This window comes from Taudactylus pleione, unplaced genomic scaffold, assembly GCF_031769625.1.
Source record: "Taudactylus pleione unplaced genomic scaffold, aTauple2 ptg000117l, whole genome shotgun sequence".
Lineage (NCBI taxonomy): Eukaryota > Metazoa > Chordata > Amphibia > Anura > Myobatrachidae > Taudactylus > Taudactylus pleione.
The window spans coordinates 7,991,546-8,015,531 of NW_028284519.1; the positions used below are offsets into that span (position 1 = coordinate 7,991,546).

The 23,986-nt window shown below is 33.1% G+C and overlaps 16 non-coding genes across 16 annotated transcripts; 9 read left to right on the forward strand and 7 right to left on the reverse strand.

Annotated features, from left to right (window-relative positions):
- Positions 1–1,101: 1,101 nt before the first annotated feature.
- On the reverse strand, positions 1,102–1,174 carry TRNAT-UGU (transfer RNA threonine (anticodon UGU)). Its single transcript has one exon. It is a non-coding gene; the product is annotated as a tRNA-Thr (tRNA).
- A 1,247-nt stretch (positions 1,175–2,421) lies between these two features.
- On the reverse strand, positions 2,422–2,494 carry TRNAT-UGU (transfer RNA threonine (anticodon UGU)). Its single transcript has one exon. It is a non-coding gene; the product is annotated as a tRNA-Thr (tRNA).
- A 1,247-nt stretch (positions 2,495–3,741) lies between these two features.
- On the reverse strand, positions 3,742–3,814 carry TRNAT-UGU (transfer RNA threonine (anticodon UGU)). The gene has a single exon. It is a non-coding gene; the product is annotated as a tRNA-Thr (tRNA).
- Positions 3,815–5,061: 1,247 nt separating this feature from the next.
- On the reverse strand, positions 5,062–5,134 carry TRNAT-UGU (transfer RNA threonine (anticodon UGU)). The gene has a single exon. It is a non-coding gene; the product is annotated as a tRNA-Thr (tRNA).
- Positions 5,135–6,381: 1,247 nt separating this feature from the next.
- Positions 6,382–6,454, reverse strand: TRNAT-UGU (transfer RNA threonine (anticodon UGU)). The gene has a single exon. It is a non-coding gene; the product is annotated as a tRNA-Thr (tRNA).
- Positions 6,455–7,701: 1,247 nt separating this feature from the next.
- TRNAT-UGU (transfer RNA threonine (anticodon UGU)) lies at positions 7,702–7,774 on the reverse strand. The gene has a single exon. It is a non-coding gene; the product is annotated as a tRNA-Thr (tRNA).
- Positions 7,775–8,708: 934 nt separating this feature from the next.
- TRNAT-UGU (transfer RNA threonine (anticodon UGU)) lies at positions 8,709–8,781 on the forward strand. The gene has a single exon. It is a non-coding gene; the product is annotated as a tRNA-Thr (tRNA).
- Positions 8,782–10,028: 1,247 nt separating this feature from the next.
- TRNAT-UGU (transfer RNA threonine (anticodon UGU)) lies at positions 10,029–10,101 on the forward strand. The gene has a single exon. It is a non-coding gene; the product is annotated as a tRNA-Thr (tRNA).
- A 1,247-nt stretch (positions 10,102–11,348) lies between these two features.
- TRNAT-UGU (transfer RNA threonine (anticodon UGU)) lies at positions 11,349–11,421 on the forward strand. Its single transcript has one exon. It is a non-coding gene; the product is annotated as a tRNA-Thr (tRNA).
- A 1,560-nt stretch (positions 11,422–12,981) lies between these two features.
- TRNAT-UGU (transfer RNA threonine (anticodon UGU)) lies at positions 12,982–13,054 on the reverse strand. The gene has a single exon. It is a non-coding gene; the product is annotated as a tRNA-Thr (tRNA).
- Positions 13,055–16,619: 3,565 nt separating this feature from the next.
- On the forward strand, positions 16,620–16,692 carry TRNAT-UGU (transfer RNA threonine (anticodon UGU)). Its single transcript has one exon. It is a non-coding gene; the product is annotated as a tRNA-Thr (tRNA).
- A 1,247-nt stretch (positions 16,693–17,939) lies between these two features.
- On the forward strand, positions 17,940–18,012 carry TRNAT-UGU (transfer RNA threonine (anticodon UGU)). The gene has a single exon. It is a non-coding gene; the product is annotated as a tRNA-Thr (tRNA).
- Positions 18,013–19,259: 1,247 nt separating this feature from the next.
- Positions 19,260–19,332, forward strand: TRNAT-UGU (transfer RNA threonine (anticodon UGU)). Its single transcript has one exon. It is a non-coding gene; the product is annotated as a tRNA-Thr (tRNA).
- Positions 19,333–20,579: 1,247 nt separating this feature from the next.
- On the forward strand, positions 20,580–20,652 carry TRNAT-UGU (transfer RNA threonine (anticodon UGU)). The gene has a single exon. It is a non-coding gene; the product is annotated as a tRNA-Thr (tRNA).
- A 1,214-nt stretch (positions 20,653–21,866) lies between these two features.
- Positions 21,867–21,939, forward strand: TRNAT-UGU (transfer RNA threonine (anticodon UGU)). The gene has a single exon. It is a non-coding gene; the product is annotated as a tRNA-Thr (tRNA).
- Positions 21,940–23,153: 1,214 nt separating this feature from the next.
- TRNAT-UGU (transfer RNA threonine (anticodon UGU)) lies at positions 23,154–23,226 on the forward strand. Its single transcript has one exon. It is a non-coding gene; the product is annotated as a tRNA-Thr (tRNA).
- The last annotated feature ends 760 nt before the right edge of the window (positions 23,227–23,986 follow it).

The window sequence follows — 23,986 nt, forward strand, 5'->3', positions numbered from 1 at the left end:
CATCAAGACAGTCACATAAAATTGGCAAAGTAGTTGTAGTCATCTATAATGGACTAGGAATGTATTACTTTACTTCTTAACGAGCTGTAGGAGAGAGTCCAGGTTAACATAAAACAAAAGATTTTATCCTCCTGCCTTATAAAGGAACACTTCAACTTTGGTTTTCATTATACTTTAGCACTAATATGACAATTAAAAATGTAGGCTTATGTATACTGTTTTCATTCTCTTGGTTTTATTTATTGTGATGTTGAATCCTTTTCAAATGGCCTATTCTGATATATATGCAATATCTATAATTGAGGCATACCTGGGAGACACTTTGAATCAAATTATTTAAATGCATTTTAAAATGAGCTGTTTTATGTTAGTGTGGTGTGTACATAATAGAGATCCAAAATTGGTCATACTTTCCATGGCTTTCCAACTTTAGGATCCATAGGGTAGAATTATTTGAAAATGTTAAATCCGGACATCTTTATAGAGTTATTTGTAGTCATTAGTGGTCATTACCCTGAGTGTGCTTGCACGTGTAGAGTATATATGCTTACATGTTCAAATCAGCCTTCAGTTATATCTATTGGCACCTATATTCAAAATATTGGTATCAATTGCACAAGATGAAATCTGCTCTATGCAATGCAATCTTGAAGAACCTTAAGATGACCATAAACACAACAATTGTAATTGAAAAAAGTACATTTACCAGAAAAGATTTGAAATTTGCTGTATATCAATTTCCATCCTCAACCAGACACCAAAATGTGTATAACATAACTTAACCAAGTGGCTCCATAGCTTTCAATGCTCTTTTTAAAGTTAAATAATTGGAAATCTCTTATATTTATTTTATAATGATGGTGAATAACCATGCTGGGAGTTTCAGTTTGAAGGAAATTGGTCCAATAAAAGAAAACACAAATGTTTTCAAATATGCTCTTGAAACCAGTCAATAGGTTAGACTGAATGCGATATGTGTCTTTCCAATTTGGCTATACAAGTGTGTATTCATCATCTTCTCATTTAGCATACTAAAGCAGACTATTGCAATATAGGTTGCTGCAAATTAAGTTTTAGCAGGAGTAACAATAATGACGCATTAGGCCCCAGTGAGATTTGAACTCACAACCTCTGGTTTACAAGACCAGTGCTCTAACCCCTAGGCTATGGAGCCACTTGGTTAAGTTATTTTATACACATTTTGGTGTCTGATTGAGGATGGAAATTGATATACAGCAAATTTCAACTCTTTTCTGGTAAATGTACTTTTTTCAATTACAATTGTTGTGTTTATGGTCATCTTAAGGTTCTTCAAGATTGCATCAAGACAGTCACATAAAATTGGCAAAGTAGTTGTAGTCATCTATAATGGACTAGGAATGTATTACTTTACTTCTTAACGAGCTGTAGGAGAGAGTCCAGGTTAACATAAAACAAAAGATTTTATCCTCCTGCCTTATAAAGGAACACTTCAACTTTGGTTTTCATTATACTTTAGCACTAATATGACAATTAAAAATGTAGGCTTATGTATACTGTTTTCATTCTCTTGGTTTTATTTATTGTGATGTTGAATCCTTTTCAAATGGCCTATTCTGATATATATGCAATATCTATAATTGAGGCATACCTGGGAGACACTTTGAATCAAATTATTTAAATGCATTTTAAAATGAGCTGTTTTATGTTAGTGTGGTGTGTACATAATAGAGATCCAAAATTGGTCATACTTTCCATGGCTTTCCAACTTTAGGATCCATAGGGTAGAATTATTTGAAAATGTTAAATCCGGACATCTTTATAGAGTTATTTGTAGTCATTAGTGGTCATTACCCTGAGTGTGCTTGCACGTGTAGAGTATATATGCTTACATGTTCAAATCAGCCTTCAGTTATATCTATTGGCACCTATATTCAAAATATTGGTATCAATTGCACAAGATGAAATCTGCTCTATGCAATGCAATCTTGAAGAACCTTAAGATGACCATAAACACAACAATTGTAATTGAAAAAAGTACATTTACCAGAAAAGATTTGAAATTTGCTGTATATCAATTTCCATCCTCAACCAGACACCAAAATGTGTATAACATAACTTAACCAAGTGGCTCCATAGCTTTCAATGCTCTTTTTAAAGTTAAATAATTGGAAATCTCTTATATTTATTTTATAATGATGGTGAATAACCATGCTGGGAGTTTCAGTTTGAAGGAAATTGGTCCAATAAAAGAAAACACAAATGTTTTCAAATATGCTCTTGAAACCAGTCAATAGGTTAGACTGAATGCGATATGTGTCTTTCCAATTTGGCTATACAAGTGTGTATTCATCATCTTCTCATTTAGCATACTAAAGCAGACTATTGCAATATAGGTTGCTGCAAATTAAGTTTTAGCAGGAGTAACAATAATGACGCATTAGGCCCCAGTGAGATTTGAACTCACAACCTCTGGTTTACAAGACCAGTGCTCTAACCCCTAGGCTATGGAGCCACTTGGTTAAGTTATTTTATACACATTTTGGTGTCTGATTGAGGATGGAAATTGATATACAGCAAATTTCAAATCTTTTCTGGTAAATGTACTTTTTTCAATTACAATTGTTGTGTTTATGGTCATCTTAAGGTTCTTCAAGATTGCATCAAGACAGTCACATAAAATTGGCAAAGTAGTTGTAGTCATCTATAATGGACTAGGAATGTATTACCTTACTTCTTAACGAGCTGTAGGAGAGAGTCCAGGTTAACATAAAACAAAAGATTTTATCCTCCTGCCTTATAAAGGAACACTTCAACTTTGGTTTTCATTATACTTTAGCACTAATATGACAATTAAAAATGTAGGCTTATGTATACTGTTTTCATTCTCTTGGTTTTATTTATTGTGATGTTGAATCCTTTTCAAATGGCCTATTCTGATATATATGCAATATCTATAATTGAGGCATACCTGGGAGACACTTTGAATCAAATTATTTAAATGCATTTTAAAATGAGCTGTTTTATGTTAGTGTGGTGTGTACATAATAGAGATCCAAAATTGGTCATACTTTCCATGGCTTTCCAACTTTAGGATCCATAGGGTAGAATTATTTGAAAAAATTAAATCCGGACATCTTTATAGAGTTATTTGTAGTCATTAGTGGTCATTACCCTGAGTGTGCTTGCACGTGTAGAGTATATATGCTTACATGTTCAAATCAGCCTTCAGTTATATCTATTGGCACCTATATTCAAAATATTGGTATCAATTGCACAAGATGAAATCTGCTCTATGCAATGCAATCTTGAAGAACCTTAAGATGACCATAAACACAACAATTGTAATTGAAAAAAGTACATTTACCAGAAAAGATTTGAAATTTGCTGTATATCAATTTCCATCCTCAACCAGACACCAAAATGTGTATAACATAACTTAACCAAGTGGCTCCATAGCTTTAAATGCTCTTTTTAAAGTTAAATAATTGGAAATCTCTTATATTTATTTTATAATGATGGTGAATAACCATGCTGGGAGTTTCAGTTTGAAGGAAATTGGTCCAATAAAAGAAAACACAAATGTTTTCAAATATGCTCTTGAAACCAGTCAATAGGTTAGACTGAATGCGATATGTGTCTTTCCAATTTGGCTATACAAGTGTGTATTCATCATCTTCTCATTTAGCATACTAAAGCAGACTATTGCAATATAGGTTGCTGCAAATTAAGTTTTAGCAGGAGTAACAATAATGACGCATTAGGCCCCAGTGAGATTTGAACTCACAACCTCTGGTTTACAAGACCAGTGCTCTAACCCCTAGGCTATGGAGCCACTTGGTTAAGTTATTTTATACACATTTTGGTGTCTGATTGAGGATGGAAATTGATATACAGCAAATTTCAAATCTTTTCTGGTAAATGTACTTTTTTCAATTACAATTGTTGTGTTTATGGTCATCTTAAGGTTCTTCAAGATTGCATCAAGACAGTCACATAAAATTGGCAAAGTAGTTGTAGTCATCTATAATGGACTAGGAATGTATTACTTTACTTCTTAACGAGCTGTAGGAGAGAGGCCAGGTTAGCATAAAACAAAATATTTAATCCTCCTGCCTTATAAAGGAACACTTCAACTTTGGTTTTCATTATACTTTAGCACTAATATGACAATTAAAAATGTAGGCTTATGTATACTGTTTTCATTCTCTTGGTTTTATTTATTGTGATGTTGAATCCTTTTCAAATGGCCTATTCTGATATATATGCAATATCTATAATTGAGGCATACCTGGGAGACACTTTGAATCAAATTATTTAAATGCATTTTAAAATGAGCTGTTTTATGTTAGTGTGGTGTGTACATAATAGAGATCCAAAATTGGTCATACTTTCCATGGCTTTCCAACTTTAGGATCCATAGGGTAGAATTATTTGAAAATGTTAAATCCGGACATCTTTATAGAGTTATTTGTAGTCATTAGTGGTCATTACCCTGAGTGTGCTTGCACGTGTAGAGTATATATGCTTACATGTTCAAATCAGCCTTCAGTTATATCTATTGGCACCTATATTCAAAATATTGGTATCAATTGCACAAGATGAAATCTGCTCTATGCAATGCAATCTTGAAGAACCTTAAGATGACCATAAACACAACAATTGTAATTGAAAAAAGTACATTTACCAGAAAAGATTTGAAATTTGCTGTATATCAATTTCCATCCTCAACCAGACACCAAAATGTGTATAACATAACTTAACCAAGTGGCTCCATAGCTTTAAATGCTCTTTTTAAAGTTAAATAATTGGAAATCTCTTATATTTATTTTATAATGATGGTGAATAACCATGCTGGGAGTTTCAGTTTGAAGGAAATTGGTCCAATAAAAGAAAACACAAATGTTTTCAAATATGCTCTTGAAACCAGTCAATAGGTTAGACTGAATGCGATATGTGTCTTTCCAATTTGGCTATACAAGTGTGTATTCATCATCTTCTCATTTAGCATACTAAAGCAGACTATTGCAATATAGGTTGCTGCAAATTAAGTTTTAGCAGGAGTAACAATAATGACGCATTAGGCCCCAGTGAGATTTGAACTCACAACCTCTGGTTTACAAGACCAGTGCTCTAACCCCTAGGCTATGGAGCCACTTGGTTAAGTTATTTTATACACATTTTGGTGTCTGATTGAGGATGGAAATTGATATACAGCAAATTTCAAATCTTTTCTGGTAAATGTACTTTTTTCAATTACAATTGTTGTGTTTATGGTCATCTTAAGGTTCTGCAAGATTGCATCAAGACAGTCACATAAAATTGGCAAAGTAGTTGTAGTCATCTATAATGGACTAGGAATGTATTACTTTACTTCTTAACGAGCTGTAGGAGAGAGTCCAGGTTAACATAAAACAAAAGATTTTATCCTCCTGCCTTATAAAGGAACACTTCAACTTTGGTTTTCATTATACTTTAGCACTAATATGACAATTAAAAATGTAGGCTTATGTATACTGTTTTCATTCTCTTGGTTTTATTTATTGTGATGTTGAATCCTTTTCAAATGGCCTATTCTGATATATATGCAATATCTATAATTGAGGCATACCTGGGAGACACTTTGAATCAAATTATTTAAATGCATTTTAAAATGAGCTGTTTTATGTTAGTGTGGTGTGTACATAATAGAGATCCAAAATTGGTCATACTTTCCATGGCTTTCCAACTTTAGGATCCATAGGGTAGAATTATTTGAAAAAATTAAATCCGGACATCTTTATAGAGTTATTTGTAGTCATTAGTGGTCATTACCCTGAGTGTGCTTGCACGTGTAGAGTATATATGCTTACATGTTCAAATCAGCCTTCAGTTATATCTATTGGCACCTATATTCAAAATATTGGTATCAATTGCACAAGATGAAATCTGCTCTATGCAATGCAATCTTGAAGAACCTTAAGATGACCATAAACACAACAATTGTAATTGAAAAAAGTACATTTACCAGAAAAGATTTGAAATTTGCTGTATATCAATTTCCATCCTCAACCAGACACCAAAATGTGTATAACATAACTTAACCAAGTGGCTCCATAGCTTTAAATGCTCTTTTTAAAGTTAAATAATTGGAAATCTCTTATATTTATTTTATAATGATGGTGAATAACCATGCTGGGAGTTTCAGTTTGAAGGAAATTGGTCCAATAAAAGAAAACACAAATGTTTTCAAATATGCTCTTGAAACCAGTCAATAGGTTAGACTGAATGCGATATGTGTCTTTCCAATTTGGCTATACAAGTGTGTATTCATCATCTTCTCATTTAGCATACTAAAGCAGACTATTGCAATATAGGTTGCTGCAAATTAAGTTTTAGCAGGAGTAACAATAATGACGCATTAGGCCCCAGTGAGATTTGAACTCACAACCTCTGGTTTACAAGACCAGTGCTCTAACCCCTAGGCTATGGAGCCACTTGGTTAAGTTATTTTATACACATTTTGGTGTCTGATTGAGGATGGAAATTGATATACAGCAAATTTCAAATCTTTTCTGGTAAATGTACTTTTTTCAATTACAATTGTTGTGTTTATGGTCATCTTAAGGTTCTTCAAGATTGCATCAAGACAGTCACATAAAATTGGCAAAGTAGTTGTAGTCATCTATAATGGACTAGGAATGTATTACTTTACTTCTTAACGAGCTGTAGGAGAGAGTCCAGGTTAACATAAAACAAAAGATTTTATCCTCCTGCCTTATAAAGGAACACTTCAACTTTGGTTTTCATTATACTTTAGCACTAATATGACAATTAAAAATGTAGGCTTATGTATACTGTTTTCATTCTCTTGGTTTTATTTATTGTGATGTTGAATCCTTTTCAAATGGCCTATTCTGATATATATGCAATATCTATAATTGAGGCATACCTGGGAGACACTTTGAATCAAATTATTTAAATGCATTTTAAAATGAGCTGTTTTATGTTAGTGTGGTGTGTACATAATAGAGATCCAAAATTGGTCATACTTTCCATGGCTTTCCAACTTTAGGATCCATAGGGTAGAATTATTTGAAAAAATTAAATCCGGACATCTTTATAGAGTTATTTGTAGTCATTAGTGGTCATTACCCTGAGTGTGCTTGCACGTGTAGAGTATATATGCTTACATGTTCAAATCAGCCTTCAGTTATATCTATTGGCACCTATATTCAAAATATTGGTATCAATTGCACAAGATGAAATCTGCTCTATGCAATGCAATCTTGAAGAACCTTAAGATGACCATAAACACAACAATTGTAATTGAAAAAAGTACATTTACCAGAAAAGATTTGAAATTTGCTGTATATCAATTTCCATCCTCAACCAGACACCAAAATGTGTATAACATAACTTAACCAAGTGGCTCCATAGCTTTAAATGCTCTTTTTAAAGTTAAATAATTGGAAATCTCTTATATTTATTTTATAATGATGGTGAATAACCATGCTGGGAGTTTCAGTTTGAAGGAAATTGGTCCAATAAAAGAAAACACAAATGTTTTCAAATATGCTCTTGAAACCAGTCAATAGGTTAGACTGAATGCGATATGTGTCTTTCCAATTTGGCTATACAAGTGTGTATTCATCATCTTCTCATTTAGCATACTAAAGCAGACTATTGCAATATAGGTTGCTGCAAATTAAGTTTTAGGAGGAGTAACAATAATGACGCATTAGGCCCCAGTGAGATTTGAACTCACAACCTCTGGTTTACAAGACCAGTGCTCTAACCCCTAGGCTATGGAGCCACTTGGTTAAGTTATTTTATACACATTTTGGTGTCTGATTGAGGATGGAAATTGATATACAGCAAATTTCAAATCTTTTCTGGTAAATGTACTTTTTTCAATTACAATTGTTGTGTTTATGGTCATCTTAAGGTTCTTCAAGATTGCATCAAGACAGTCACATAAAATTGGCAAAGTAGTTGTAGTCATCTATAATGGACTAGGAATGTATTACTTTACTTCTTAACGAGCTGTAGGAGAGAGGCCAGGTTAGCATAAAACAAAATATTTAATCCTCCTGCCTTATAAAGGAACACTTCAACTTTGGCTTTCATTATACTTTAGCACTAATATGACAATTAAAAATGTAGGCTTATGTATACTGTTTTCATTCTCTTGGTTCTATTTATTGTGATGTTGAATCCTTTTCAAATGGCCTAATCTGATATATATGCAATATCTATAATTGAGGCATACCTGGGAGACACTTTGAATCAAATTATTTAAATGCATTTTAAAATGAGCTGTTTTATGTTATTGTGGTGTGTACATAATAGAGATCCAAAATTGGTCATACTTTCCATGGCTTTCCAACTTTAGGATCAATAGGGTAGAATTATTTCAAAATGTTAAAGCCGGACATCTTTATAGAGTTATTTGTAGTCATTAGTGGTCATTACCCTGAGTGTGCTTGCACGTGTAGAGTATATATGCTTACATGTTCAAATCAGCCTTCAGTTATATCTATTGGCACCTATATTCAAAATATTGGTATCAATTGCACAAGATGAAATCTGCTCTATGCAATGCAATCTTGAAGAACCTTAAGATGACCATAAACACAACAATTGTAATTGAAAAAAGTACATTTACCAGAAAAGATTTGAAATTTGCTGTATATCAATTTCCATCCTCAATCTGACACCAAAATGTGTATAAAATAACTTAACCAAGTGGCTCCATAGCCTAGGGGTTAGAGCACTGGTCTTGTAAACCAGAGGTTGTGAGTTCAAATCTCACTGGGGCCTAATGCGTCATTATTGTTACTCCTGCTAAAACTTAATTTGCAGCAACCTATATTGCAATAGTCTGCTTTAGTATGCTAAATGAGAAGATGATGAATACACACTTGTATAGCCAAATTGGAAAGACACATATCGCATTCAGTCTAACCTATTGACTGGTTTCAAGAGCATATTTGAAAACATTTGTGTTTTCTTTTATTGGACCAATTTCCTTCAAACTGAAACTCCCAGCATGGTTATTCACCATCATTATAAAATAAATATAAGAGATTTCCAATTATTTAACTTTAAAAAGAGCATTTAAAGCTATGGAGCCACTTGGTTAAGTTATGTTATACACATTTTGGTGTCTGGTTGAGGATGGAAATTGATATACAGCAAATTTCTAATCTTTTCTGGTAAATGTACTTTTTTCAATTACAATTGTTGTGTTTATGGTCATCTTAAGGTTCTTCAAGATTGCATTGCATAGAGCAGATTTCATCTTGTGCAATTGATACCAATATTTTGAATATAGGTGCCAATAGATATAACTGAAGGCTGATTTGAACATGTAAGCATATATACTCTACACGTGCAAGCACACTCAGGGTAATGACCACTAATGACTACAAATAACTCTATAAAGATGTCCGGATTTAACATTTTCAAATAATTCTACCCTATGGATCCTAAAGTTGGAAAGCCATGGAAAGTATGACCAATTTTGGATCTCTATTATGTACACACCACACTAACATAAAACAGCTCATTTTAAAATGCATTTAAATAATTTGATTCAAAGTGTCTCCCAGGTATGCCTCAATTATAGATATTGCATATATATCAGAATAGGCCATTTGAAAAGGATTCAACATCACAATAAATAAAACCAAGAGAATGAAAACAGTATACATAAGCCTACATTTTTAATTGTCATATTAGTGCTAAAGTATAATGAAAACCAAAGTTGAAGTGTTCCTTTATAAGGCAGGAGGATTAAATATTTTGTTTTATGCTAACCTGGCCTCTCTCCTACAGCTCGTTAAGAAGTAATGTAATACATTCCTAGTCCATTATAGATGACTACAACTACTTTGCCAATTTTATGTGACTGTCTTGATGCAATCTTGAAGAACCTTAAGATGACCATAAACACAACAATTGTAATTGAAAAAAGTACATTTACCAGAAAAGATTTGAAATTTGCTGTATATCAATTTCCATCCTCAATCAGACACCAAAATGTGTATAAAATAACTTAACCAAGTGGCTCCATAGCCTAGGGGTTAGAGCACTGGTCTTGTAAACCAGAGGTTGTGAGTTCAAATCTCACTGGGGCCTAATGCGTCATTATTGTTACTCCTGCTAAAACTTAATTTGCAGCAACCTATATTGCAATAGTCTGCTTTAGTATGCTAAATGAGAAGATGATGAATACACACTTGTATAGCCAAATTGGAAAGACACATATCGCATTCAGTCTAACCTATTGACTGGTTTCAAGAGCATATTTGAAAACATTTGTGTTTTCTTTTATTGGACCAATTTCCTTCAAACTGAAACTCCCAGCATGGTTATTCACCATCATTATAAAATAAATATAAGAGATTTCCAATTATTTAACTTTAAAAAGAGCATTGAAAGCTATGGAGCCACTTGGTTAAGTTATGTTATACACATTTTGGTGTCTGGTTGAGGATGGAAATTGATATACAGCAAATTTCAAATCTTTTCTGGTAAATGTACTTTTTTCAATTACAATTGTTGTGTTTATGGTCATCTTAAGGTTCTTCAAGATTGCATTGCATAGAGCAGATTTCATCTTGTGCAATTGATACCAATATTTTGAATATAGGTGCCAATAGATATAACTGAAGGCTGATTTGAACATGTAAGCATATATACTCTACACGTGCAAGCACACTCAGGGTAATGACCACTAATGACTACAAATAACTCTATAAAGATGTCCGGATTTAACATTTTCAAATAATTCTACCCTATGGATCCTAAAGTTGGAAAGCCATGGAAAGTATGACCAATTTTGGATCTCTATTATGTACACACCACACTAACATAAAACAGCTCATTTTAAAATGCATTTAAATAATTTGATTCAAAGTGTCTCCCAGGTATGCCTCAATTATAGATATTGCATATATATCAGAATAGGCCATTTGAAAAGGATTCAACATCACAATAAATAAAACCAAGAGAATGAAAACAGTATACATAAGCCTACATTTTTAATTGTCATATTAGTGCTAAAGTATAATGAAAACCAAAGTTGAAGTGTTCCTTTATAAGGCAGGAGGATAAAATCTTTTGTTTTATGTTAACCTGGACTCTCTCCTACAGCTCGTTAAGAAGTAAAGTAATACATTCCTAGTCCATTATAGATGACTACAACTACTTTGCCAATTTTATGTGACTGTCTTGATGCAATCTTGAAGAACCTTAAGATGACCATAAACACAACAATTGTAATTGAAAAAAGTACATTTACCAGAAAAGATTTGAAATTTGCTGTATATCAATTTCCATCCTCAATCAGACACCAAAATGTGTATAAAATAACTTAACCAAGTGGCTCCATAGCCTAGGGGTTAGAGCACTGGTCTTGTAAACCAGAGGTTGTGAGTTCAAATCTCACTGGGGCCTAATGCGTCATTATTGTTACTCCTGCTAAAACTTAATTTGCAGCAACCTATATTGCAATAGTCTGCTTTAGTATGCTAAATGAGAAGATGATGAATACACACTTGTATAGCCAAATTGGAAAGACACATATCGCATTCAGTCTAACCTATTGACTGGTTTCAAGAGCATATTTGAAAACATTTGTGTTTTCTTTTATTGGACCAATTTCCTTCAAACTGAAACTCCCAGCATGGTTATTCACCATCATTATAAAATAAATATAAGAGATTTCCAATTATTTAACTTTAAAAAGAGCATTTAAAGCTATGGAGCCACTTGGTTAAGTTATGTTATACACATTTTGGTGTCTGGTTGAGGATGGAAATTGATATACAGCAAATTTCAAATCTTTTCTGGTAAATGTACTTTTTCAATTACAATTGTTGTGTTTATGGTCATCTTAAGGTTCTTCAAGATTGCATCAAGACAGTCACATAAAATTGGCAAAGTAGTTGTAGTCATCTATAATGGACTAGGAATGTATTACTTTACTTCTTAACGAGCTGTAGGAGAGAGGCCAGGTTAACATAAAACAAACATTTAATCCTCCTGCCTTATAAAGGAACACTTCAACTTTGGTTTTCATTATACTTTAGCACTAATATGACAATTAAAAATGTAGGCTTATGTATACTGTTTTCATTCTCTTGGTTCTATTTATTGTGATGTTGAATCCGTTTCAAATGGCCTATTCTGATATATATGCAATATCTATAATTGAGGCATACCTGGGAGACACTTTGAAACAAATTATTTAAATGCATTTTAAAATGAGCTGTTTTATGTTAGTGTGGTGTGTACATAATAGAGATCCAAAATTGGTCATACTTTCCATGGCTTTCCAACTTTAGGATCCATAGGGTAGAATTATTTCAAAATGTTATAGCCGGACATCTTTATAGAGTTATTTCTAGTCATTAGTGGTCATTACCCTGAGTGTGCTTGCACGTGTAGAGTATATATGCTTACATGTTCAAATCAGCCTTCAGTTATATCTATTGGCACCTATGTTCAAAATATTGGTATCAATTGCACAAGATGAAATCTGCTCTATGCAATGCAATCTTGAAGAACCTTAAGATGACCATAAACACAACAATTGTAATTGAAAAAAGTACATTTACCAGAAAAGATTTGAAATTTGCTGTATATCAATTTCCATCCTCAACCAGACACCAAAATGTGTATAACATAACTTAACCAAGTGGCTCCATAGCTTTAAATGCTCTTTTTAAAGTTAAACAATTGGAAATCTCTTATATTTATTTTATAATGATGGTGAATAACCATGCTGGGAGTTTCAGTTTGAAGGAAATTGGTCCAATAAAAGAAAACACAAATGTTTTCAAATATGCTCTTGAAACCATTCAATAGGTTAGACTGAGTGCGATATGTGTCTTTCCAATTTGGCTATACAAGTGTGTGTATTCATCATCTTCTCATTTAGCATACTAAAGCAGACTATTGCAATATAGGTTGCTGCAAATTAAGTTTTAGCAGCAGTAACAATAATGACACATTAGGCCCCAGTGAGATTTGAACTCACGACCCCTGGTTTACAAGACCAGTGCTCTAACCCCTGAGCTATGGAGCCACTTGGTTAAGTTATTTTATACACATTTTGGTGTCTGGTTGACACCTGGTTGAGGATGGAAATTGATATACAGCAAATTTCAAAACTTTTCTGGTAAATGTACTTTTTTCAATTACAATTGTTGTGTTTATGGTCATCTTAAGGTTCTTCAAGATTGCATCAAGACAGTCACATAAAATTGGCAAAGTAGTTGTAGTCATCTATAATGGACTAGGAATGTATTACTTTACTTCTTAACGAGCTGTAGGTGAGAGGCCAGGTTAACATAAAACAAAACATTTAATCCTCCTGCCTTATAAAGGAACACTTCAACTTTGGTTTTCATTATACTTTAGCACTAATATGACAATTAAAAATGTAGGCTTATGTATACTGTTTTCATTCTCTTGGTTCTATTTATTGTGATGTTGAATCCTTTTCAAATGGCCTATTCTGATATATATGCAATATCTATAATTGAGGCATACCTGGGAGACACTTTGAAACAAATTATTTAAATGCATTTTAAAATGAGCTGTTTTATGTTAGTGTGGTGTGTACATAATAGAGATCCAAAATTGGTCATACTTTCCATGGCTTTCCAACTTTAGGATCCATAGGGTAGAATTATTTCAAAATGTTATAGCCGGACATCTTTATAGAGTTATTTCTAGTCATTAGTGGTCATTACCCTGAGTGTGCTTGCACGTGTAGAGTATATATGCTTACATGTTCAAATCAGCCTTCAGTTATATCTATTGGCACCTATGTTCAAAATATTGGTATCAATTGCACAAGATGAAATCTGCTCTATGCAATGCAATCTTGAAGAACCTTAAGATGACCATAAACACAACAATTGTAATTGAAAAAAGTACATTTACCAGAAAAGTTTTGAAATTTGCTGTATATCAATTTCCATCCTCAACCAGACACCAAAATGTGTATAAAATAACTTAACCAAGTGGCTCCATAGCTCAGGGGTTAGATCACTGGTCTTGTAAACCAGGTGTCATGAGTTCAAATCTCACTGGGGCCTAATGTGTCATTATTGTTACTGCTGCTAAAACTTAATTTGCAGCAACCTATATTGCAATAGTATGCTAAATGAGAAGATGATGAATACACACACTTGTATAGCCAAATTGGAAAGACACATATCGCATTCAGTCTAACCTATTGACTGGTTTCAAGAGCATATTTGAAAACATTTGTGTTTTCTTTTATTGGACCAATTTCCTTCAAACTGAAACTCCCAGCATGGTTATTCACCATCATTATAAAATAAATATAAGAGATTTCCAATTGTTTAACTTTAAAAAGAGCATTTAAAGCTATGGAGCCACTTGGTTAAGTTATGTTATACACATTTTGGTGTCTGGTTGAGGATGGAAATTGATATACAGCAAATTTCAAATCTTTTCTGGTAAATGTACTTTTTTCAATTACAATTGTTGTGTTTATGGTCATCTTAAGGTTCTTCAAGATTGCATTGCATAGAGCAGATTTCATCTTGTGCAATTGATACCAATATTTTGAACATAGGTGCCAATAGATATAACTGAAGGCTGATTTGAACATGTAAGCATATATACTCTACACGTGCAAGCACACTCAGGGTAATGACCACTAATGACTACAAATAACTCTATAAAGATGTCCGGCTATAACATTTTGAAATAATTCTACCCTATGGATCCTAAAGTTGGAAAGCCATGGAAAGTATGACCAATTTTGGATCTCTATTATGTACACACCACACTAACATAAAACAGCTCATTTTAAAATGCATTTAAATAATTTGATTCAAAGTGTCTCCCAGGTATGCCTCAATTATAGATATTGCATATATATCAGAATAGGCCATTTGAAAAGGATTCAACATCACAATAAATAGAACCAAGAGAATGAAAACAGTATACATAAGCCTACATTTTTAATTGTCATATTAGTGCTAAAGTATAATGAAAACCAAAGTTGAAGTGTTCCTTTATAAGGCAGGAGGATTAAATGTTTTGTTTTATGTTAACCTGGCCTCTCACCTACAGCTCGTTAAGAAGTAAAGTAATACATTCCTAGTCCATTATAGATGACTACAACTACTTTGCCAATTTTATGTGACTGTCTTGATGCAATCTTGAAGAACCTTAAGATGACCATAAACACAACAATTGTAATTGAAAAAAGTACATTTACCAGAAAAGATTAGAAATTTGCTGTATATCAATTTCCATCCTCAACCAGACACCAAAATGTGTATAAAATATCTTAGCCAAGTGGCTCCATAGCTCAGGGGTTAGAGCACTGGTCTCATGAGTTCAAATCTCACTGGGGCCTAATGTGTCATTATTGTTACTGCTGCTAAAACTTAATTTGCAGCAACCTATATTGCAATAGTCTGCTTTAGTATGCTAAATGAGAAGATGATGAATACACACACTTGTATAGCCAAATTGGAAAGACACATATCGCATTCAGTCTAACCTATTGACTGGTTTCAAGAGCATATTTGAAAACATTTGTGTTTTCTTTTATTGGACCAATTTCCTTCAAACTGAAACTCCCAGCATGGTTATTCACCATCATTATAAAATAAATATAAGAGATTTCCAATTGTTTAACTTTAAAAAGAGCATTTAAAGCTATGGAGCCACTTGGTTAAGTTATGTTATACACATTTTGGTGTCTGGTTGAGGATGGAAATTGATATACAGCAAATTTCAAATCTTTTCTGGTAAATGTACTTTTTTCAATTACAATTGTTGTGTTTATGGTCATCTTAAGGTTCTTCAAGATTGCATTGCATAGAGCAGATTTCATCTTGTGCAATTGATACCAATATTTTGAACATAGGTGCCAATAGATATAACTGAAGGCTGATTTGAACATGTAAGCATATATACTCTACAAGTGCAAGCACACTCAGGGTAATGACCACTAATGACTACAAATAACTCTATAAAGATGTCCGGCTATAACATTTTGAAATAATTCTACCCTATGGATCCTAAAGTTGGAAAGCCATGGAAAGTATGACCAATTTTGGATCTCTATTATGTACACACCACACTAACATAAAACAGCTCATTTTAAAATGCATTTAAATAATTTGATTCAAAGTGTCTCCCAGGTATGCCTCAATTATAGATATTGCATATATATCAGAATAGGCCATTTGAAAAGGATTCAACATCACAATAAATAGAACCAAGAGAATGAAAACAGTATACATAAGCCTACATTTTTAATTGTCGTATTAGTGCTAAAGTATAATGAAAACCAAAGTTGAAGTGTTCCTTTATAAGGCAGGAGGATTAAATGTTTTGTTTTATGTTAACCTGGCCTCTCTCCTACAGCTCGTTAAGAAGTAAAGTAATACATTCCTAGTCCATTATAGATGACTACATCTACTTTGCCAATTTTATGTGACTGTCTTGATGCAATCTTGAAGAACCTTAAGATGACCATAAACACAACAATTGTAATTGAAAAAAGTACATTTACCAGAAAAGTTTTGAAATTTGCTGTATATCAATTTCCATCCTCAACCAGACACCAAATTGTGTATAAAGTAATTTAACCAAGTGGCTCCATAGCTCAGGGGTTAGAGCACTGGTCTTGTAAACCAGGGGTCGTGAGTTCAAATCTCACTGGGGCCTACTGTGTCATTATTGTTACTGCTGCTAAAACTTAATTTGCAGCAACCTATATTGCAATAGTCTGCTTTAGTATGCTAAATGAGAAGATGATGAATACACACTTGTATAGCCAAATTGGAAAGACACATATCGCATTCAGTCTAACCTATTGACTGGTTTCAAGAGCATATTTGAAAACATTTGTGTTTTCTTTTATTGGACCAATTTCCTTCAAACTGAAACTCCCAGCATGGTTATTCACCATCATTATAAAATAAATATAAGAGATTTCCAATTGTTTAACTTTAAAAAGAGCATTTAAAGCTATGGAGCCACTTGGTTAAGTTATGTTATACACATTTTGGTGTCTGGTTGAGGATGGAAATTGATATACAGCAAATTTCAAATCTTTTCTGGTAAATGTACTTTTTTCAATTACAATTGTTGTGTTTATGGTCATCTTAAGGTTCTTCAAGATTGCATTGCATAGAGCAGATTTCATCTTGTGCAATTGATACCAATATTTTGAACATAGGTGCCAATAGATATAACTGAAGGCTCATTTGAACATGTAAGCATATATACTCTACACGTGCAAGCACACTCAGGGTAATGACCACTAATGACTACAAATAACTCTATAAAGATGTCCGGCTATAACATTTTGAAATAATTCTACCCTATGGATCCTAAAGTTGGAAAGCCATGGAAAGTATGACCAATTTTGGATCTCTATTATGTACACACCACACTAACATAAAACAGCTCATTTTAAAATGCATTTAAATAATTTGATTCAAAGTGTCTCCCAGGTATGCCTCAATTATAGATATTGCATATATATCAGAATAGGCCATTTGAAAAGGATTCAACATCACAATAAATAGAACCAAGAGAATGAAAACAGTATACATAAGCCTACATTTTTAATTGTCATATTAGTGCTAAAGTATAATGAAAACCAAAGTTGAAGTGTTCCTTTATAAGGCAGGAGGATTAAATGTTTTGTTTTATGTTAACCTGGCCTCTCTCCTACAGCTCGTTAAGAAGTAAAGTAATACATTCCTAGTCCATTATAGATGACTACATCTACTTTGCCAATTTTATGTGACTGTCTTGATGCAATCTTGAAGAACCTTAAGATGACCATAAACACAACAATTGTAATTGAAAAAAGTACATTTACCAGAAAAGATTTGAAATTTGCTGTATATCAATTTCCATCCTCAACCAGACACCAAAATGTGTATAAAATAACTTAACCAAGTGGCTCCATAGCTCAGGGGTTAGAGCACTGGTCTTGTAAACCAGGGGTTGTGAGTTCAAATCTCACTGGGGCCTACTGTGTCATTATTGTTACTGCTGCTAAAACTTAATTTGCAGCAACCTATATTGCAATAGTCTGCTTTAGTATGCTAAATGAGAAGATGATGAATACACACTTGTATAGCCAAATTGGAAAGACACATATCGCATTCAGTCTAACCTATTGACTGGTTTCAAGAGCATATTTGAAAACATTTGTGTTTTCTTTTATTGGACCAATTTCCTTCAAACTGAAACTCCCAGCATGGTTATTCACCATGATTATAAAATAAATATAAGAGATTTCCAATTATTTAACTTTAAAAAGAGCATTTAAAGCTATGGAGCCACTTGGTTAAGTTATGTTATACACATTTTGGTGTCTGGTTGAGGATGGAAATTGATATACAGCAAATTTCAAATCTTTTCTGGTAAATGTACTTTTTTCAATTACAATTGTTGTGTTTATGGTCATCTTAAGGTTCTTCAAGATTGCATTGCATAGAGCAGATTTCATCTTGTGCAATTGATACCAATATTTTGAACATAGGTGCCAATAGATATAACTGAAGGCTGATTTGAACATGTAAGCATATATACTCTACAAGTGCAAGCACACTCAGGGTAATGACCACTAATGACTACAAATAACTCTATAAAGATGTCCGGCTATAACATTTTGAAATAATTCTACCCTATGGATCCTAAAGTTGGAAAGCCATGGAAAGTATGACCAATTTTGGATCTCTATTATGTACACACCACACTAACATAAAACAGCTCATTTTAAAATGCATTTAAATAATTTGATTCAAAGTGTCTCCCAGGTATGCCTCAATTATAGATATTGCATATATATCAGAATAGGCCATTTGAAAAGGATTCAACATCACAATAAATAGAACCAAGAGAATGAAAACAGTATACATAAGCCTACATTTTTAATTGTCGTATTAGTGCTAAAGTATAATGAAAACCAAAGTTGAAGTGTTCCTTTATAAGGCAGGAGGATTAAATGTTTTGTTTTATGTTAACCTGGCCTCTCTCCTACAGCTCGTTAAGAAGTAAAGTAATACATTCCTAGTCCATTATAGATGACTACATCTACTTTGCCAATTTTATGTGACTGTCTTGATGCAATCTTGAAGAACCTTAAGATGACCATAAACACAACAATTGTAATTGAAAAAAGTACATTTACCAGAAAAGATTTGAAATTTGCTGTATATCAATTTCCATCCTCAACCAGACACCAAAATGTGTATAAAATAACTTAACCAAGTGGCTCCATAGCTCAGGGGTTAGAGCACTAGTCTTGTAAACCAGGGGTTGTGAGTTCAAATCTCACTGGGGCCTACTGTGTCATTATTGTTACTGCTGCTAAAACTTAATTTGCAGCAACCTATATTGCAATAGTCTGCTTTAGTATGCTAAATGAGAAGATGATGAATACACACTTGTATAGCCAAATTGGAAAGACACATATCACATTCAGTCTAACCTATTGACTGGTTTCAAGAGCATATTTGAAAACATTTGTGTTTTCTTTTATTGGAACAATTTCCTTCAAACTGAAACTCCCAGCATGGTTATTCACCATCATTATAAAATAAATATAAGAGATTTCCAATTGTTTAACTTTAAAAAGAGCATTTAAAGCTATGGAGCCACTTGGTTAAGTTATGTTATACACATTTTGGTGTCTGGTTGAGGATGGAAATTGATATACAGCAAATTTCAAATCTTTTCTGGTAAATGTACTTTTTTCAATTACAATTGTTGTGTTTATGGTCATCTTAAGGTTCTTCAAGATTGCATTGCATAGAGCAGATTTCATCTTGTGCAATTGATACCAATATTTTGAACATAGGTGCCAATAGATATAACTGAAGGCTGATTTGAACATGTAAGCATATATACTCTACACGTGCAAGCACACTCAGGGTAATGACCACTAATGACTACAAATAACTCTATAAAGATGTCCGGCTATAACATTTTGAAATAATTCTACCCTATGGATCCTAAAGTTGGAAAGCCATGGAAAGTATGACCAATTTTGGATCTCTATTATGTACACACCACACTAACATAAAACAGCTCATTTTAAAATGCATTTAAATAATTTGATTCAAAGTGTCTCCCAGGTATGCCTCAATTATAGATATTGCATATATATCAGAATAGGCCATTTGAAAAGGATTCAACATCACAATAAATAGAACCAAGAGAATGAAAACAGTATACATAAGCCTACATTTTTAATTGTCATATTAGTGCTAAAGTATAATGAAAACCAAAGTTGAAGTGTTCCTTTATATGGCAGGAGGATTAAATGTTTTGTTTTATGTTAACCTGGCCTCTCTCCTACAGCTCGTTAAGAAGTAAAGTAATACATTCCTAGTCCATTATAGATGACTACAACTACTTTGCCAATTTTATGTGACTGTCTTGATGCAATCTTGAAGAACCTTAAGATGACCATAAACACAACAATTGTAATTGAAAAAAGTACATTTACCAGAAAAGTTTTGAAATTTGCTGTATATCAATTTCCATCCTCAACCAGACACCAAAATGTGTATAAAATAACTTAACCAAGTGGCTCCATAGCTCAGGGGTTAGAGCACTGGTCTTGTAAACCAGGGGTTGTGAGTTCAAATCTCACTGGGGCCTACTGTGTCATTATTGTTACTGCTGCTAAAACTTAATTTGCAGCAACCTATATTGCAATAGTCTGCTTTAGTATGCTAAATGAGAAGATGATGAATACACACTTGTATAGCCAAATTGGAAAGACACATATCGCATTCAGTCTAACCTATTGACTGGTTTCAAGAGCATATTTGAAAACATTTGTGTTTTCTTTTATTGGACCAATTTCCTTCAAACTGAAACTCCCAGCATGGTTATTCACCATCATTATAAAATAAATATAAGAGATTTCCAATTGTTTAACTTTAAAAAGAGCATTTAAAGCTATGGAGCCACTTGGTTAAGTTATGTTATACACATTTTGGTGTCTGGTTGAGGATGGAAATTGATATACAGCAAATTTCAAATCTTTTCTGGTAAATGTACTTTTTTCAATTACAATTGTTGTGTTTATGGTCATCTTAAGGTTCTTCAAGATTGCATTGCATAGAGCAGATTTCATCTTGTGCAATTGATACCAATATTTTGAACATAGGTGCCAATAGATATAACTGAAGGCTGATTTGAACATGTAAGCATATATACTCTACACGTGCAAGCACACTCAGGGTAATGACCACTAATGACTACAAATAACTCTATAAAGATGTCCGGCTATAACATTTTGAAATAATTCTACCCTATGGATCCTAAAGTTGGAAAGCCATGGAAAATATGACCAATTTTGGATCTCTATTATGTACACACCACACTAACATAAAACAGCTCATTTTAAAATGCATTTAAATAATTTGATTCAAAGTGTCTCCCAGGTATGCCTCAATTATAGATATTGCATATATATCAGAATAGGCCATTTGAAAAGGATTCAACATCACAATAAATAGAACCAAGAGAATGAAAACAGTATACATAAGCCTACATTTTTAATTGTCATATTAGTGCTAAAGTATAATGAAAACCAAAGTTGAAGTGTTCCTTTATATGGCAGGAGGATTAAATGTTTTGTTTTATGTTAACCTGGCCTCTCTCCTACAGCTCGTTAAGAAGTAAAGTAATACATTCCTAGTCCATTATAGATGACTACAACTACTTTGCCAATTTTATGTGACTGTCTTGATGCAATCTTGAAGAACCTTAAGATGACCATAAACACAACAATTGTAATTGAAAAAAGTACATTTACCAGAAAAGTTTTGAAATTTGCTGTATATCAATTTCCAACTTAACCAAGTGGCTCCATAGCTCAGGGGTTAGAGCACTGGTCTTGTAAACCAGGGGTCGTGAGTTCAAATCTCACTGGGGCTTACTGTGTCATTATTGTTACTGCTGCTAAAACTTAATTTGCAGCAACCTATATTGCAATAGTCTGCTTTAGTATGCTAAATGAGAAGATGATGAATACACACTTGTATAGCCAAATTGGAAAGACACATATCGCATTCAGTCTAACCTATTGACTGGTTTCAAGAGCATATTTGAAAACATTTGTGTTTTCTTTTATTGGACCAATTTCCTTCAAACTGAAACTCCCAGCATGGTTATTCACCATCATTATAAAATAAATATAAGAGATTTCCAATTGTTTAACTTTAAAAAGAGCATTTAAAGCTATGGAGCCACTTGGTTAAGTTATGTTATACACATTTTGGTGTCTGGTTGAGGATGGAAATTGATATACAGCAAATTTCAAATCTTTTCTGGTAAATGTACTTTTTTCAATTACAATTGTTGTGTTTATGGTCATCTTAAGGTTCTTCAAGATTGCATTGCATAGAGCAGATTTCATCTTGTGCAATTGATACCAATATTTTGAACATAGGTGCCAATAGATATAACTGAAGGCTGATTTGAACATGTAAGCATATATACTCTACACGTGCAAGCACACTCAGGGTAATGACCACTAATGACTACAAATAACTCTATAAAGATGTCCGGCTATAACATTTTGAAATAATTCTACCCTATGGATCCTAAAGTTGGAAAGCCATGGAAAATATGACCAATTTTGGATCTCTATTATGTACACACCACACTAACATAAAACAGCTCATTTTAAAATGCATTTAAATAATTTGATTCAAAGTGTCTCCCAGGTATGCCTCAATTATAGATATTGCATATATATCAGAATAGGCCATTTGAAAAGGATTCAACATCACAATAAATAGAACCAAGAGAATGAAAACAGTATACATAAGCCTACATTTTTAATTGTCATATTAGTGCTAAAGTATAATGAAAACCAAAGTTGAAGTGTTCCTTTATATGGCAGGAGGATTAAATGTTTTGTTTTATGTTAACCTGGCCTCTCTCCTACAGCTCGTTAAGAAGTAAAGTAATACATTCCTAGTCCATTATAGATGACTACAACTACTTTGCCAATTTTATGTGACTGTCTTGATGCAATCTTGAAGAACCTTAAGATGACCATAAACACAACAATTGTAATTGAAAAAAGTACATTTACCAGAAAAGTTTTGAAATTTGCTGTATATCAATTTCCAACTTAACCAAGTGGCTCCATAGCTCAGGGGTTAGAGCACTGGTCTTGTAAACCAGGGGTCGTGAGTTCAAATCTCACTGGGGCCTACTGTGTCATTATTGTTACTGCTGCTAAAACTTAATTTGCAGCAACCTATATTGCAATAGTCTGCTTTAGTATGCTAAATGAGAAGATGATGAATACACACTTGTATAGCCAAATTGGAAAGACACATATCGCATTCAGTCTAACCTATTGACTGGTTTCAAGAGCATATTTGAAAACATTTGTGTTTTCTTTTATTGGACCAATTTCCTTCAAACTGAAACTCCCAGCATGGTTATTCACCATCATTATAAAATAAATATAAGAGATTTCCAATTGTTTAACTTTAAAAAGAGCATTTAAAGCTATGGAGCCACTTGGTTAAGTTATGTTATACACATTTTGGTGTCTGGTTGAGGATGGAAATTGATATACAGCAAATTTCAAATCTTTTCTGGTAAATGTACTTTTTTCAATTACAATTGTTGTGTTTATGGTCATCTTAAGGTTCTTCAAGATTGCATTGCATAGAGCAGATTTCATCTTGTGCAATTGATACCAATATTTTGAACATAGGTGCCAATAGATATAACTGAAGGCTGATTTGAACATGTAAGCATATATACTCTACACGTGCAAGCACACTCAGGGTAATGACCACTAATGACTACAAATAACTCTATAAAGATGTCCGGCTATAACATTTTGAAATAATTCTACCCTATGGATCCTAAAGTTGGAAAGCCATGGAAAATATGACCAATTTTGGATCTCTATTATGTACACACCACACTAACATAAAACAGCTCATTTTAAAATGCA